We start from the raw sequence: 14334 nt of genomic DNA, 5'->3' as shown, positions 1-14334 counted from the left end.
GTCACTCTAGCCTCAAGGTTCTGTGATGTCTCAATTAGAAGAGGAATGACAAAACCAGAATTCTTTAAGTATACCTTTTGGAAATAAGCATCTAAAAGCATTACTCAACGAAGGGTAGAAATGACAAGATCCTCTACCTACTTAGCTTATACGCAGTTTCTCACCCCAAGATGTCCCTCATCAGGCAAACGTTCTTGGAAAACATAGTTTGAACTATGTTAGTGGTTCTATGATCTGTAGACCTCGGTACACATAACAGTATCCAGGGTGTACATCAACTAATGAAGTACCATAAATAGTAACTACCAGTAAACGTATTGTTTCTTTATAATAATCAACATCTCTCTTTATATATATATTTCATCTTACAGCATTAAAAATTATATAATATCTGTGAACAACCCTGCCTGGGAACATGTTGAAAAAAATCCTAAACAATCAGGCCAGAAAAGGTAAATTACAAGCAAGCTTTTGTGCAATGTGAAACTTACAAAACCTGAAATGGCTGATTTTTAAAGGTTTCTTTCAATAGGCTTCTCATATTCATCCCAAAAGGTCAACCAAAACTTAAAACGTACAGTAGGATTTGAGGTTCAAGGGGATGTTTCAGCAAAAACTAAGGATTAAAATTCCCATTTTTGCAGTATTCTAATTAGAACTCCTCTCCAGGGTGGTTTTGAGAATTGCTATACATAAATAAGTCTGCAGTAAAAAAGGTACAGATCCTGCACCTCTAATCTTCTATTAGATTTCATGTTGTTCTCATTTCTGAATCCATTAAATTTTTAAAAAGCTGGTTTGTAAGTAATATCTACTGACTGCAGAAGAAAGAGAAATGAAACGTTTAAAAAAAAAGTTAAAATCATTGATAAACTTACACAAATCAGGGTTCACTATCTTTGGGGGGGTGTGTGTGTACATGTGTGAGACTACAGTGCATAAGCAATTTTTTTTTTTTTTTGAGGAAGATTAGCCCTGAGCTAACTACTGCCAATCCTCCTCTTTTTGCTGAGGAAGACTGGCCCTGAGTTAATGTCCATGCCCATCTTCCTCTACTTTATACGTGGGATGCCTACCATAGCATGGCTTTTGCCAAGAGGTGCCATGTCCGCACCTGGGATCCAAATCGGCGAACCCTGGGCTGCCGAGAAGCAGAATGTGTGAACTTAACTGCTGCGCCACTGGGCCGGCCCCCATAAGCAATTTTATATCCTGCTTTTCAGAGTTCATTTATATTGAAAAGTGTGAAGAAAACCAAGTTAGGTATTTATCTGAAGTTTTCTGTATCATTTAAAACTTACACTACATAAAAAACATGACATCATTTAACAACCCGTCACTGGATATTTATGCTGTTCCCGATTTTTCATTTCCTTAAAACATACTGAAACATTTACAGACTCTATTTCCTTAAACAATACTCGTGAAAATTACTAGATCAAATATGACAAAATGAACTGTTAAGTCACCCTGTACTTTTTCCAGAAAGGTTGTATAAATTTATATCCCAACCATTGAGGTGTAAACTCTACTCCTGGTAACCTTGCCAGTATTTTTGTTTAAAAAGGAACCACAAAGTAAAAAACAGCCAACTGCTCATTTGATAAGTGCAAAATGGTACTGGTTTAGCATTTTAATGAATGTCGTCTCAGGACTCAATCTAAAACGCTGGGAAAAAGAAAAAATAAAGGCGGATTTGAAAAGATATGGTAAGATACGGTAAGGTACAAGGAAAAAGGAGTCTGAAATAGCTAGATGAAAGAATTTCATTCTTGAAACCTGTATTGGTTAGAGGTGATCCCACGCAGTGCACTAGCTTTAAATCAGGAATCTGGTTCATGTTTTAAAGTTCGGTAACTCGTTACAGATTACTAAGTGGTTCTACACTGCTTTGCAAATCAACAAGCACATGTGTTCAATCAACAAACATACACCACAGACCTACTATGTGCCAGGCACTCTCTAGGCCCTAAGGATACAGTGGTCACTTTTTTTACCCTGAGAGATATGCTCTCCACTCACTCTCCTGGGGTTTCTCCCACACCCATAGTTAAAGCTACATGGCAGTATACTTATCAGTATTTAAGAAACTCACCTGGCTTTATTTTTACTTTTAATAGGTAACATATTTACATGGTTCAAAATTCAAAAGGTAAAGGTGGTTAGTATACAGTGAAGCCTACTTCCCACTCCAATTCCCCAGTCACCCAGTCTTCCTCCCTGGAGAAACAGTATCAATTTTTCATGCCTCCTTCCAGTTATTTTATGCACATATAAGTCAATATATCCCTTCCTGCCACATACAGTCTTTTTACAGAAATAGTATTATATGACAAACACTGAACTTTACCTTAATGGCTACTTTACATTGCCTCAACAGCACCATGAAGAGACACCACTGCAAATATGTGCCTGCAAACCAGCCAACTGATTAATAACAGCAAAGTCCCTAAGATATAGGACCTGATTTCACCTGTTGGAAGAAAAAAAAGCAGCCAGCACTGCAGAGGCTTTCAAGCAAGAGGGAGAGCAGCTGAATTTAAGGTTGGAGATAAAGACAGGGGCAGATCTCATGAGGCCTTACAAATCCTTGGAGGGTTTTAAGTTATGGGAATATAATTTACATTTTTAAAAGATTACTTAGACTGCACTATGGAGAACCGATAAGGCAGTAAGTTATGAAGACAAGCTGTTGTCCAAGAGATGACTGTCATTTGGAATGGGCGGCAGAACTAAAAGAAAGGAAGCTGGACAAGTGGATATACTTTGGAGGAATGTTGACAGATTTGCTGAATCAAGAGATGATGGAGATTAAGAGAAAGGCAGCTATCTTAAGAAAATTCCTACACTTTCGTCTTGAACAGCTGATTGAGTTGTGAGGAACTAAAATGTATATTAAATATTACTATTAATATCAATAATTAATAATAAGGCACGCAGGGGCCGGCCTGGTGGCACAGCAGTTAAGTTCGCATGTTCCACTTCTCAGCGGCCCACGGTTCACCGGTTTGGATCCCGGGTGCGGACATGGCACCGCTTGGCACGCCATGCTGTGGTAGGCATCCCACGTATAAAGAGTAGAGGAAGATGGGCACAGATGTTAGCTCAGGGCCAGCCTTCCTCAGCAAAAAGAGGAGGACTGGCAGTAGTTAGCTCAGGGCTAATCTTCCTTAAAAAAAAAATAAATAAATAAGGCATGCAAATGAAGATGTCAAGTTGACAGCTGGAATTCAACAGGCAAGGATTAGACCTATAAAACTGAGTTAATAGCATGCAAATTGTGTTTAAGATCATCTAGAGAGGTTAGAGAAGACAGCCTAGATTCCAGTTTTGGAACACTCCGTACTGGTTGGAAGTCAAGCAATACATAGACAAGCAAAGGAGATTGAGAAGAACAGCTAATGATAGAGGAGGAAAACTAAGAGGTGTGAACTAACAGACACATGAGTGTTTTTTAAGTAGTCAACAGTGTTCAATACTGCTGAGAGGACAAGCTGATGGAGAAGTGACTATCTGATGTGGCAACATGGAGAACATTGGTGACCTTAACGAAAGTAGTTTCAGGGGAGTAGAGGGGGCAGAAGCCCCACTGGAACAGAGAACTGGAAGTGAGGAAGACAATAAATACAAACAACAGGTCTTTTACGAGGTTTAGCTTTCAAGGCAGAGTGAGAGGATACCAGCTAGCCACAGCAGGGTCAGGACAGCTGCTATTCAGAAGAGCACATCTGTACAGTCATGCATCACTTGACAGGGCTATGTCCTGAGAAATGCATTGTTAGGTATTCTGTCTGTGCAAACACCATAGAGTGTACTTATACAAACACACATAGGCTCTATGTTTCTAATTTTATGGGACTACCATTGTATACATGGTCCATCCTTGGAATGAAATGTTACGTGGTACATGACTGTATTCTCATATGACTATTAGAGTGACTGAGAAAGCGGTGAATAAATCAACTTTTGATAGTAAGGTACAAAGTTTAGTATTTTACTGTCTTGTATTCTAATTCATTATACAAGAAACTGTGCTTAACTTTTGGATGCATTCCCCATTTGGTTTATCAGGGAAATATATCAGATCATCTCCAATTCTACTATCAAGTATTTGGTCCTCTTTGGGGCAAATAAATACACACCATTGGTCCATTTAGATCTTTCCTTGTTTCTCTGTGATATTTATACCATACGTACTGTTTTCACATTAACTAGAAATGAGAAGACAAGGGAGGAAAAAAATAAATTCTAATAGTGAACTTTAACTGGTAAAATGGCATTTTTGCATGTTCCCATCATTTGGTAAAGTTAACAATACCCTAATAAAATTAAGAAGCCTGAAATGTGGTACAAAACACTCATAATGGAGTACTTATATTTAAATGGGAAATATATTTGTTTTCATTTATAGATCCCAATGAACAAGATGACCCTATTTAACGTAGAACAAAAACAACTCTTGGATCTGTTACTTAACACAGTTTTTAATTAAAGAAATGAGTCCTTTATCCTACTCCATTCCAATACTGATGTTAAATTTTTATGCAATGGATTATTATTTTTTTTTTTAAACTCTTTTTTTTTTTTTTTTTAAAGATTTTATTTTTTCCTTTTTCTCCCCAAAGCCCCCCGGTACATAGTTGTGCATTCCTCGTTGTGGGTTCCTCCAGTTGTGGCATGTGGGACGCTGCCTCAGCGTGGTCTGACGAGCAGTGCCATGTCCGCACCCAGGATTCGAACCGACGAAACACTGGGCCGCATGCAGCGGAGCGTGCGAACTTAACCACTCGGCCACGGGGCCAGCCCCGCAATGGATTATTTTAGACTGCCATTTCCATCAACTGAGTCTACATAATTGTTCTGATTGATAGGACAGTGAATGATGGGAAGAGACTACATGGTATGAAAACATTCAGTATTATAATATACTTTTATAAGGGGAAATCAAGCAAGCTACAGAACACATAGCACCAGAATTTTACTGGATTAAAGATTGAGAAACACTAGCTGAGAGGCAAAGTTTCTAGCATAACTCAACTAATACACACTAAAGACACATTTAGTTTTCATGTCTTTTTCCTGACCCCCATGAAATAAGAAAATCATTCATATTCCTCTGTAACTTTTGTAATCTTTCCAGTCTTTTATCCATGTATCAACACATCTTCTTGTGTTTACAACATTGAGATCATACTGTTACATCTTTTATAATACTTTTTTTTGCACTTTATTAGCATTTTCTAATATTGCTACTTATTTTTCTATGGCATTTTTACTGGGTAGATAGGGTCTAAATTTATCTAACCATTAACCTATTACTAAACATTTTTGTTTTTGAGATCTTGCCATTATAAAGACGATACCTATCACTGCATATAATTAGTGCCTTAGGAAATGCTTCTAAGTGCATTTGCTTATTAATGTACACTAAAGAATTTGAAAAAAAAATAATTTGAAAGATGCGTTTTAAGAGATTTTTAATTTGAAAGAAACTCTTTGCTAAATAGAAAGTAGAAGAGAATTTCTACATCCTGAACACAGGTATACAGAGGCATGTCAGAAAACAGACAAAGCCACAGAATAACATCTTGGACACTGATTTTATTCAAGATAGGAATAAGAACACTTCGCACTTGAGATTGAATGCTTTGGACTATGGTCCCAGGCCCCTGGGGATCTGCTCTTCCCTATACTCTGAAGAAGTTTGAGGAGTGCAGCTATAAATGAACATAAAGCATATTGAATTAAGGTACCTAATTAATGTTCCTTCCAGCTTGGTTTCAAGGTGGTAAAACATGAATATACTGCACCATAAAAGATCAATAAAGATGTTTATTATAATAGGCTTTAATTGCTTAAGATGTTGATTTCAACCATGAACTACTGAAAACAATGTCATTATTAGAGTCAAAGGAATTACTTGGTAGTATGTATCACTTCTAGGCGTAGCACTTCATACCTGGTTTGGCAATAAATTCATATTGCTCATTAAAAAGCAAAAATATTATTTTTCACCAAGTGCATAATTTAAAAGCTTATAATGTATATTTGGCTATATTTTAAGATTTTATCTATTCAAAATTGAGCACTTAATGCAAGGTACCACCTGAAGCTCTTTAAAGGGAATACATCAAATTATCACTATAGTCCTCTGATTTACACTGAACTTGATTTTAAAGAGTACTTCCTCAACAGATACTAAAATACACATGAGCAGTAAATAAACCTAATGAGCCTGTCTTTTGCTACGTAACACCTGATGGTAAGTAAAGATTAGTTTTGACAACCTGGTCCTTGGATGAATGGTCTGACAACAGTATACATAACCAAAATGACAGCTTAAAAAGGGAAAATGTGTAAAAAACAAAACAAAAAACCAAAAAAACTCAAACAAATAAAAAAACCTAATCATTCATAAAGGGTTCTCCAGTGCGCTTTTCCCTAACTACTACTTTCTGGTATTCAGTCATGAAATGGGACATCTTTCCATAAACTTGAAAAAGCAGATATGATAAAGAGATTCCTTCTTTTATTTAAATTTATTGTTTACCTTTACGGAATGAAAGCAAAAAGAAAATGCAAATAGGTTTCTATTACAAGAATTCTCTTCACAAAAGGAAAGACAAAACATGAAAAAAGGGGGAAAATCCTATGAAAGCAAACAAATGTCAATCATTTGATAACTGTATTTTAGATTTAACACACAGCGGTAGGTTCACCACTTTCTCAAGTCATTTCATATTTCAGAAAAAGCTTTGGAGCTGAAATTGCAAAGCTTTTAGAAGTGTATCAATTCCTAGGAAATCCTTTTTTATTTTTTTTGAGGAAGATTAGCCCTGAGGTAACATCTGCCGCCAATCCTCCTCTTTTTGCTGAGGAAGGCTGGCCCTGAACTAACATCCGTGCCCATCTTCCTCCACTTTATATGCGCCTGCCACAGCATGGCTTGCCAAGTGGTGGCCATGTCCGCACCTAGGATCTGAACCCGCGAACCCCTGGCTGCTGAAGTGGAACGTTTGAACTTAATGAACCTAACACTGTGCCACTAGGCCGGCGTCAGGAAATCCTTTCATATGGGGAAAAAAGTGCTAAAAATGATGGCAGTCACAGAAAATTAACTATTAAAAAGAAAAATTCTGTTTTGAGAAGGCAAGTTAATGTCTCAGTGTTAAATAGCCAGCCTCTATATGTGATATTTAAAAAGCGGAACTCTTCCTAAACTTTATTGCTAAAGTTTTGATGTCTTTGCAACAGATACATGGTTAATGTAAACGATCTAGGACCTCAATAGTTTCAAAAACACTTCCCAACCTCCTCAATATTTTAACATCTATGTGCCAGGCTGTAAATCCCTAGGGACACTTGTTTTACATTATCTTTTTCATCCTTACAAGTGTTAACTTAAGCCAATGTACTTACTTAATGGAGCATGACAAGAACAATTCTTTAATAAAACTATGTTATTTTCAGGACACAAAAATCCACTACAACTTTAATAAAAATTAGGGTCTGTAGACATTGGAGAGATAAATGAAGTGAGCAGAAAGATAAGCATTATGTGGAGACAGTAAGGACTAGTTTTACTGTTTTTATTTCAACACTAGTAACATCTAAGTAACCTTACAAATAATACATTTATCTCTCCCACTGCCTTGGGGTAAAATGAGATAACCTTTTCCCATCTTAAAAAAAAGTCTGTAAAAAGAAGAGAACTTAAAAAAATAGAAAACAGACTAAAGAGGACACCTACTTTCTTCTAATTGTCTACCAGTAACCATTTTCTCAGTTAAGCTCTGCTTTCAAAGCTCAAATCCTAACTCCAAAACTCTTTTGTGACTTCCTCCCCTCAGAATACTTCTAAAACCTGAATACTAAGAGAAAAATGTTTATATAGCATATACTCACGTAACTGCTGAAAGGAGGGACTTAAAGTTCTAAATAAATATGCAATGCCCAGTACTTACTGATTCACTGCTGTTGAAGACAGGGCAACAGCATTTTGGCTCCACCATCTAGTCAACTGCAATCAAAGAGATTCACGCAGGATATGCAGGTTCTAGATCAGTCCCAAAAAGCATATTTTGGGGTGAGTCTAACAACTAAAATACTTAAAAAAAAATTAGCTTCTTTGGTGGAACACATAAGCACTTAGCACATGGGAGTTAAAATAACGGGTTAAAATCATCACAAAACGTGAAATGTGGGGCCAGTCCTGTGGCTGAATGGTTAAGTTCCTGCACTCAGCTTCAGCCACCCAGGGTTTCTTGGGTTCGGATCCTGGGCCTGGACAGGGCACTGCTCATCAGGCCATGCTGAGGCAGGGTCCCACATAGCACAACCAGAAGGACCTACAACTAGAATATACAACTATGTACTGGGGGGCTTCGGGAAGAAGAAGAAAAAAGGATTGGCAACAGATGTTAGCTCAGGTGTACCAATCTTTGAGAAAAAAACATGAAACGTATTTTTCTTCATAACTGTAACAAGTAATGTTTTTTTCAGAAACAATTAAGCTATTTTTTTGTCCCTTGTGAATGAAGGAAAAAACTTTATTCTCACACCAAATTTAACTCAAGATGGCCTGGCAATTTTTTTAATGTTAAGGAAAGTAATTTTAATTTTTTCCTCTTAACTAAATTTCTAAATATTCTCCTAATAAATGACATCTTGCCACTACTACATCATCATAGTAAAAAGCTAAGTTTTAGGTGTATTATCACCACAGAATCTTTAAATGGTGGAGCGGTGGTAAATTACTCAAATTACTAAAAAATAATTTTCAACAGTAATACTCAAAAAGTTATTTGAAATCCGAATTTAAAACCAGCTCAAAGAAAGAAAGTAAAGTCATGGAAAAATATAAAAATCCTTAACTGAAAAAGAAAAATAGATTTTGTTTGTAAAACTTTCAACACAATGGAGGAACACTTTCTTAGTTAAACTAAAGCTTAAAAGCTCTAAATGGTCGTCTTTCACCAATTAAAAACAGAAGTATAATTAGTAAAATTTCCAAACGGTATTATCTATGCTTAAAACACTGAATATTAGAAAGTAATCCTACAGAACATGCATTTGTCGGATGTTCCAAGAAGCAGCCTCGTTTGTCAAAAAGGATGTACAAGACGATGAATCAAGCTACAAGGAAAGCAACCTTACACATTGAACTTTCAAATTCAATCGTGGAAAGAGAGGAGTGCTGACTTAGACTCGCCCCCTCCTTATCCACACCGAATACTTTTCATTATAAAAACACATGCTGTATCATTCAACTGCATAGACCGGCACTTGGCCACTCCTCTCAAATCTAAGCCAGAGATTGGGTTAAAACACTCTACTGCCCTGAAGAAACTCTCAAAACAAAGTCTATTTTAAAGGATAAAGAAGGATTAAAAATTTTAAAACTTCCTCCGAACTCGGCAAAATACAATTACTATTTTACCGACGCAGTCTATCGTTCCCTGTCCGGCTAGGGCGGGCTCTCATCCGCACTTCAGCTCATGTCCTTCCTTTTTAAGGGACCCGGGCTGACAGGCTTCGGCCACAACCCCGATTCCTTCGGCCTGGGCCAGGAATAGCCGAGCGAGAGGGAGCCCAGAAAGAAGGGAGTAGAGTCTGAAACGCAAACAAGGTAAAAGAAAAAGGGAGGGGGCGCCGAGACCCGCCCCAGCTCTCTCAAGCCCACCTCTCCTATCCTAGACCGCATAATAACCGGTAAGGTAACGAAATAAATTTTAGAAAAAGACCACCACGAGAAATCGAGTAAGGCTCCTTTACTCTCCACATTCCCCGGCCCAATTCTCTACCAAACCGCCCAGCCCACCCCACCCCCAGGGGTCCTGGCGCCATTTAGCTCCTCCGAAGCCGCCGCCATTTTCCGCCCCCGCCGGATCGGTGCTGTGGCTCGTCGACCGCTCACTACCCTGCTTTGCAGCCGGAGCCACCGCCGCAGGCCCGGCCCTAAGAGGGAGGCCCTGGGCTGAGCGTGCGGGGTTAGGCAGCTTCAGCGTCGCGAAGGCCCAGCTCCGGCCCCGCCCGCGGTGCCCGGGCGCCGGCAGCTAGCGCGGGCCGTGGGGAGCAGGCAGGCGGCAAGGGGGCCGGACAGGCTACACTGGGCGGAGCGGCCCTGGCGGTGGTTGGGACCTGAAGGTTCCATCGCACTTACTTCCTGTTTTGGGTCCGGGCACTTTGGAAGAACCAGGATGGAGGCTCCAAAAAATACCAGGATGGAGGAAGCAGCCACGGGCAAGAGCGGCTGCAGCTGGAGTAAGCGAGCGCGACAAGCCACCGGAAACGGAGCTACGGCCGCGCCCCGCCCCCAGCCCCCGCACGCTCCCCCTCCCACCCTCCTTTCCTCTGGGGCGGCTCTGTGCGCCTCCTGTAGCGTCACTTCCGGCCAAGTCGGAGCGCGAAGAAAGGTCCCGAGCTTCAATCTCAGAGTGTGTGGTGGTTGTCGTCCGCTGTTGTCCTCCTCTCCTTGTTATCTCGGTACCGACTGTCCCGCTGCTGGTGCTGTAAAGGCGGCTTTTTTTGTTTGGTTCAACTATGATCTTTGTTCCAGGGACAGTTAGACCTTGGGAGCCAAATTTCATAATTCCCCGGAACTCGGATTGGAGGGCGCCGGGTGTGGAACGGCTTGAAAACCGGGAGTAAGTGCAGAAGAAAGCCTGGAATTGTGTGTCTGGCCCTTGACGCTTGGTCAGCCTTGCCGTAGGCGCTTTAAGTGAGGTGTTAACTGTGTGATGCAGTTCTTGGTGAAATGTATCCTCTGTGAGTGTAGGAAGATGCTAGTCTGTGATGCACAGCTGGTTTTATAGCACTGTTTTTCTATGCTGGCTGCTCTTCAGTTACAGGCATACCTCAGAGACACTGCGTGTTGAGTTCTAGACCCCTGTAATAAAGCTAGTCACAAACTTTTTTGTTTCCTACTGCATATAAAAGTTGTGTTTACACTCCGTCGTAGGCTAAGTATGCAATAGTGTTATGTCTTAAAAAAATGTACATACCTTAATTAAAAAATACTTGTTTGTTTAAAAATGTGCTACCCATCATTTGAGCCTTCAGGTAATCATAATCTTTTTCTGGTGGAGGTCTTGCCTCCATATTGATGGCTGCTGACTGGTTAGGGTGGTGGTTGCTGAAGGTTGGGTTGGCTGTGGCAATTTCTTAAGAGGATAATGAAGTTTGTCTTATTAATTGACTCTTCCTTTCACAAATGATGCTCTGTAGCATGTGATGTTGTTTGATAACATTTTGCCTGCAGTAGAACTTTCAAAATTGGAGTCAGTCCTCTCAAACCCTGCCCCTGCTTTATCTACTAGGCTAATGTGTTCTAAACCTTTTGTTGTCATTTCAAGTCTTCACACCCTGTTCACCAGGAGTAGATTACATGTCAGGAAACCACTTTGCTCTTGCATAAGAAGCAACTCCTCATCCATTAAAATTTTATCATGAGATTTGCGGCAGTTCAGTCACATCTTCAGGTTCCACTTCTAATTCTAGTTCTCTTGCTATTTCTGCTACATCTGCAGTTACTTCCTCCCCTGAAGTCTTGAACCTCTCAAAGTCGTCCAAGAAGGATGAAATCAACTTCTTCCAAACTCCTGTTAATGTTGATACTTTGTCCTTTTCCCTTGAATCACAAATGTTCTGCATGGCATCTAGAATGATGAATCCTTTCCAGAAGGTTTTCAATTTACTTTGCCCAAATCTATCAGAAGAATCACCAGCTATGGCAGTTCCAGCCTTACAAAAAGTATTTCTTAAAAAATCAAACTTGGAAGTCAAAATTACTCTGTTATCCATGGGCTGCAGAATGGATGTTGTGGTAGTAGGCACACTACCACAGGTAGTAGGTAGTAGTAATGAAAACAACATTAATCTCATTGTACCTCTCCATTAGACCTCTTGGGTGAGTAGGTGCATTGTCAATGAGCAGTAATATTTTGAAAGGAGTCTTTTCTTGTGAGCAGTAAGTCCCAACTGTGGGCTCAAAATATTTAGTAAACCATGTTGTAAACAGATGTGCTGTCTTCCAGGCTTTGTTGTTGTATTTGTAGTGCACAGGCAGAGTAGATTTAGCATAATTTTTAATGGTCCTAGGATGTTCAAGGATGGTAAATGAGCACTGGCTTCAACTTCAAGTCACTAGTGGCCTCTAACAAGAGAGTTAGCCTGTCCTTTGAAGCTTTGAAACCGGGCATAGACTTCTCCTCTCTAGCTGTGAAAGTCCTAGATGGCATCTTCTTCTAATGTAAGACTGTTGTGTCTACATTGAAAATCTGTTGCTTACTGTAGCTACCTTCATTAATTATCTTAGCTAGATCTGGAGAACTTGCTGCTGCTTCTACGTCAGCACTTGCTGCCTCCCCTTGCACTTTTGTGTTATGGAGACAGCTTCTTTACTTAAACCTCACGAATCAACCTCTCTGAACATTTCTTCTGCAGCTCCCTCACCTCTCAGCCCTCATAGAATTGAGAGTTAGCGCCTTGCTCTGGATTAGGCTTTGGCTTAAGGGAATGTTGTGGCTGGTTTGGTTTTAGACCACTGAAACTTTCTCTCTATCAGCAATAAGGCTGTTTCACTTTCTTTCTTTCTTTTTCTTTTTTATTTTTTAAAGATTGGCACCTGGGCTAACAACTGTTGCCAATCTTCCCTTTTTTTTTTCAAAGATTGGCACCTGGGCTAACAACTGTTGCCAATCTTTTTGTTTTTTTTCTGCTTCATCTCCCCAAAGCCCCCCTGTACACAGTTGTATATCATTAGTTGCACGTACTTCTAGTTGTGGGATGTGGGACACCGCCTCAACATAGCCTGACGAGCGGTGCCATGTCCGCGCCTAGGATCCGAACCCCAGGCCGCCGCAGCAGAGCGCGTGAACTTAACCACTCGGCCATGAAGCCAGCCCCTGTTTCACTTTCTTATCATTTGTGTGTTCACTGGAGAAGCACTTTTAACTTCTTTCAGGCACTTTTCCTTTGCATTCACAACTTTGCTAACTGGCATGAGAGCTTTTGGCCTCTCTCTGCTTTTGACATGCTTTCCTTACTAAGCTTAATCATTTCTAACTTTTGATTTACAGTGAGAAATGTAACTCTTCCTTTCACTTAAACACTTAGAGCCCATTACAATGGTTATTAATTGGCCTAATTTCAATATTCTTGTGTCTCAGGGAATAGGGATTGTGAGGAAGAGGTAGAGAGCTGAGGGAACATCTTGGTGGAGCAGTCGGAACACACACAACATTTATCCATTAAGTTTGCTGTCTTATATGGATGTGGTTCATGCCATCCCCAAACAATAGTAACATCAAAGATCCCTGATCGCAGATCACCATAACAACTATAATAAAATGAAAAAGTTTGAAATGTTGTGAGAATTACCAAAATGTGACACAGAGACATGCAGTAAGCAAATGCTGTTGGAAAAATGGCACTGATAGACTTGCTTATTGCAGGTTGCCACAAACTTTCAATTTTTTCAAAATGCAATAGCTGTGAAGTGCAGTAAAACAAAGGGTGATAAAATAACATAATGTGCCTGTACCTGGGGAGCTTTTAGAGAAGGCCAGTACTCAGGCCCTGCCCCCAGAATAGTCTGTGAGAAGCTTTTGAGACCTCAGTGGACATGTTGTTTGCTTTTGTTATTAAAGAATTCTAAACCTTGAAAATTTGAAGATTAGGAGGTCTGAACCCTGTTACAACTCTTTTTATGATTCTGACTTCATTTTACTTGTTTATGAACCTAGATTTATTATACTCTGCTTTTATTTCTCTACTGAGATGACAGAAGTTTAAAAGTTAGACTTGTCTGATGTTCTTGCATCCAACAACTCTGTAGAATCACACTATATTGTCATGATGAGAATGTAGTCAGCATCAGTTGTAAAGGTCAAATGAAGTCTATCAAGAATGTGAATATGTACATCCTAAATTGGTCCAGTGAGGTTAATAATACTTAGTGATTTTTTTCCTCTGTTATTTCAGCATTTTTTGATTGTTCTGTGCAACTCTGGATTCCTTTGAATACAAAATGTAGTTGAAAGACTTGGTAGAAGTGACACTACTTCATCAGAAAAAAAACTGGGGGAAAAAAGCCAGCTACACACTGAAATGGATTTAGAAAGATAAGTATTTGTTTAGATTTTAAGCCAAATGTACATAGTTTTCATCAGTAATCCACATTGCCTTACTAGTCTTTGGAGTAATTTTCTTACTCATAAATGTTTCATTTCACAAAAAGAATGTAAAACAAAATGAGATACCATTGTACATCTATTAGAATGGCTAAAGTCCAAAACACTGACACCACGAAGTGCCGGTGAGGATGTAGAATTA

At 39.5% G+C, this 14334-nt stretch overlaps 1 protein-coding gene across 4 annotated transcripts in view; it reads right to left on the bottom strand.

The window, feature by feature from the left end:
* DMTF1 (cyclin D binding myb like transcription factor 1) overlaps nucleotides 1–10370 on the bottom strand; it is a 45321-nt gene extending 34951 nt beyond the window's left edge. Inside the window, exon 1 of one of the 4 annotated variants that reach the window (XM_014853366.3) lies at nucleotides 10163–10370. The gene's annotated coding sequence lies outside the window, so the exon portion shown is untranslated. Of the gene's footprint in view, nucleotides 1–2350; nucleotides 2469–7964; nucleotides 7984–10162 lie in introns of those variants that run through there. The other 3 variants (XM_014853369.3, XM_014853368.3, XM_014853367.3) reach the window with 3 other exon arrangements.
* Between the last annotated feature and the right edge of the window lie 3964 nt (nucleotides 10371–14334).

Source organism: Equus asinus, chromosome 1 (assembly GCF_041296235.1).
Source record: "Equus asinus isolate D_3611 breed Donkey chromosome 1, EquAss-T2T_v2, whole genome shotgun sequence".
Classification (NCBI taxonomy): Eukaryota; Metazoa; Chordata; class Mammalia; order Perissodactyla; family Equidae; genus Equus; species Equus asinus.
Note: the sequence above shows the minus strand (reverse complement) of the source record. Positions and strands in the feature narration are given on the sequence as shown.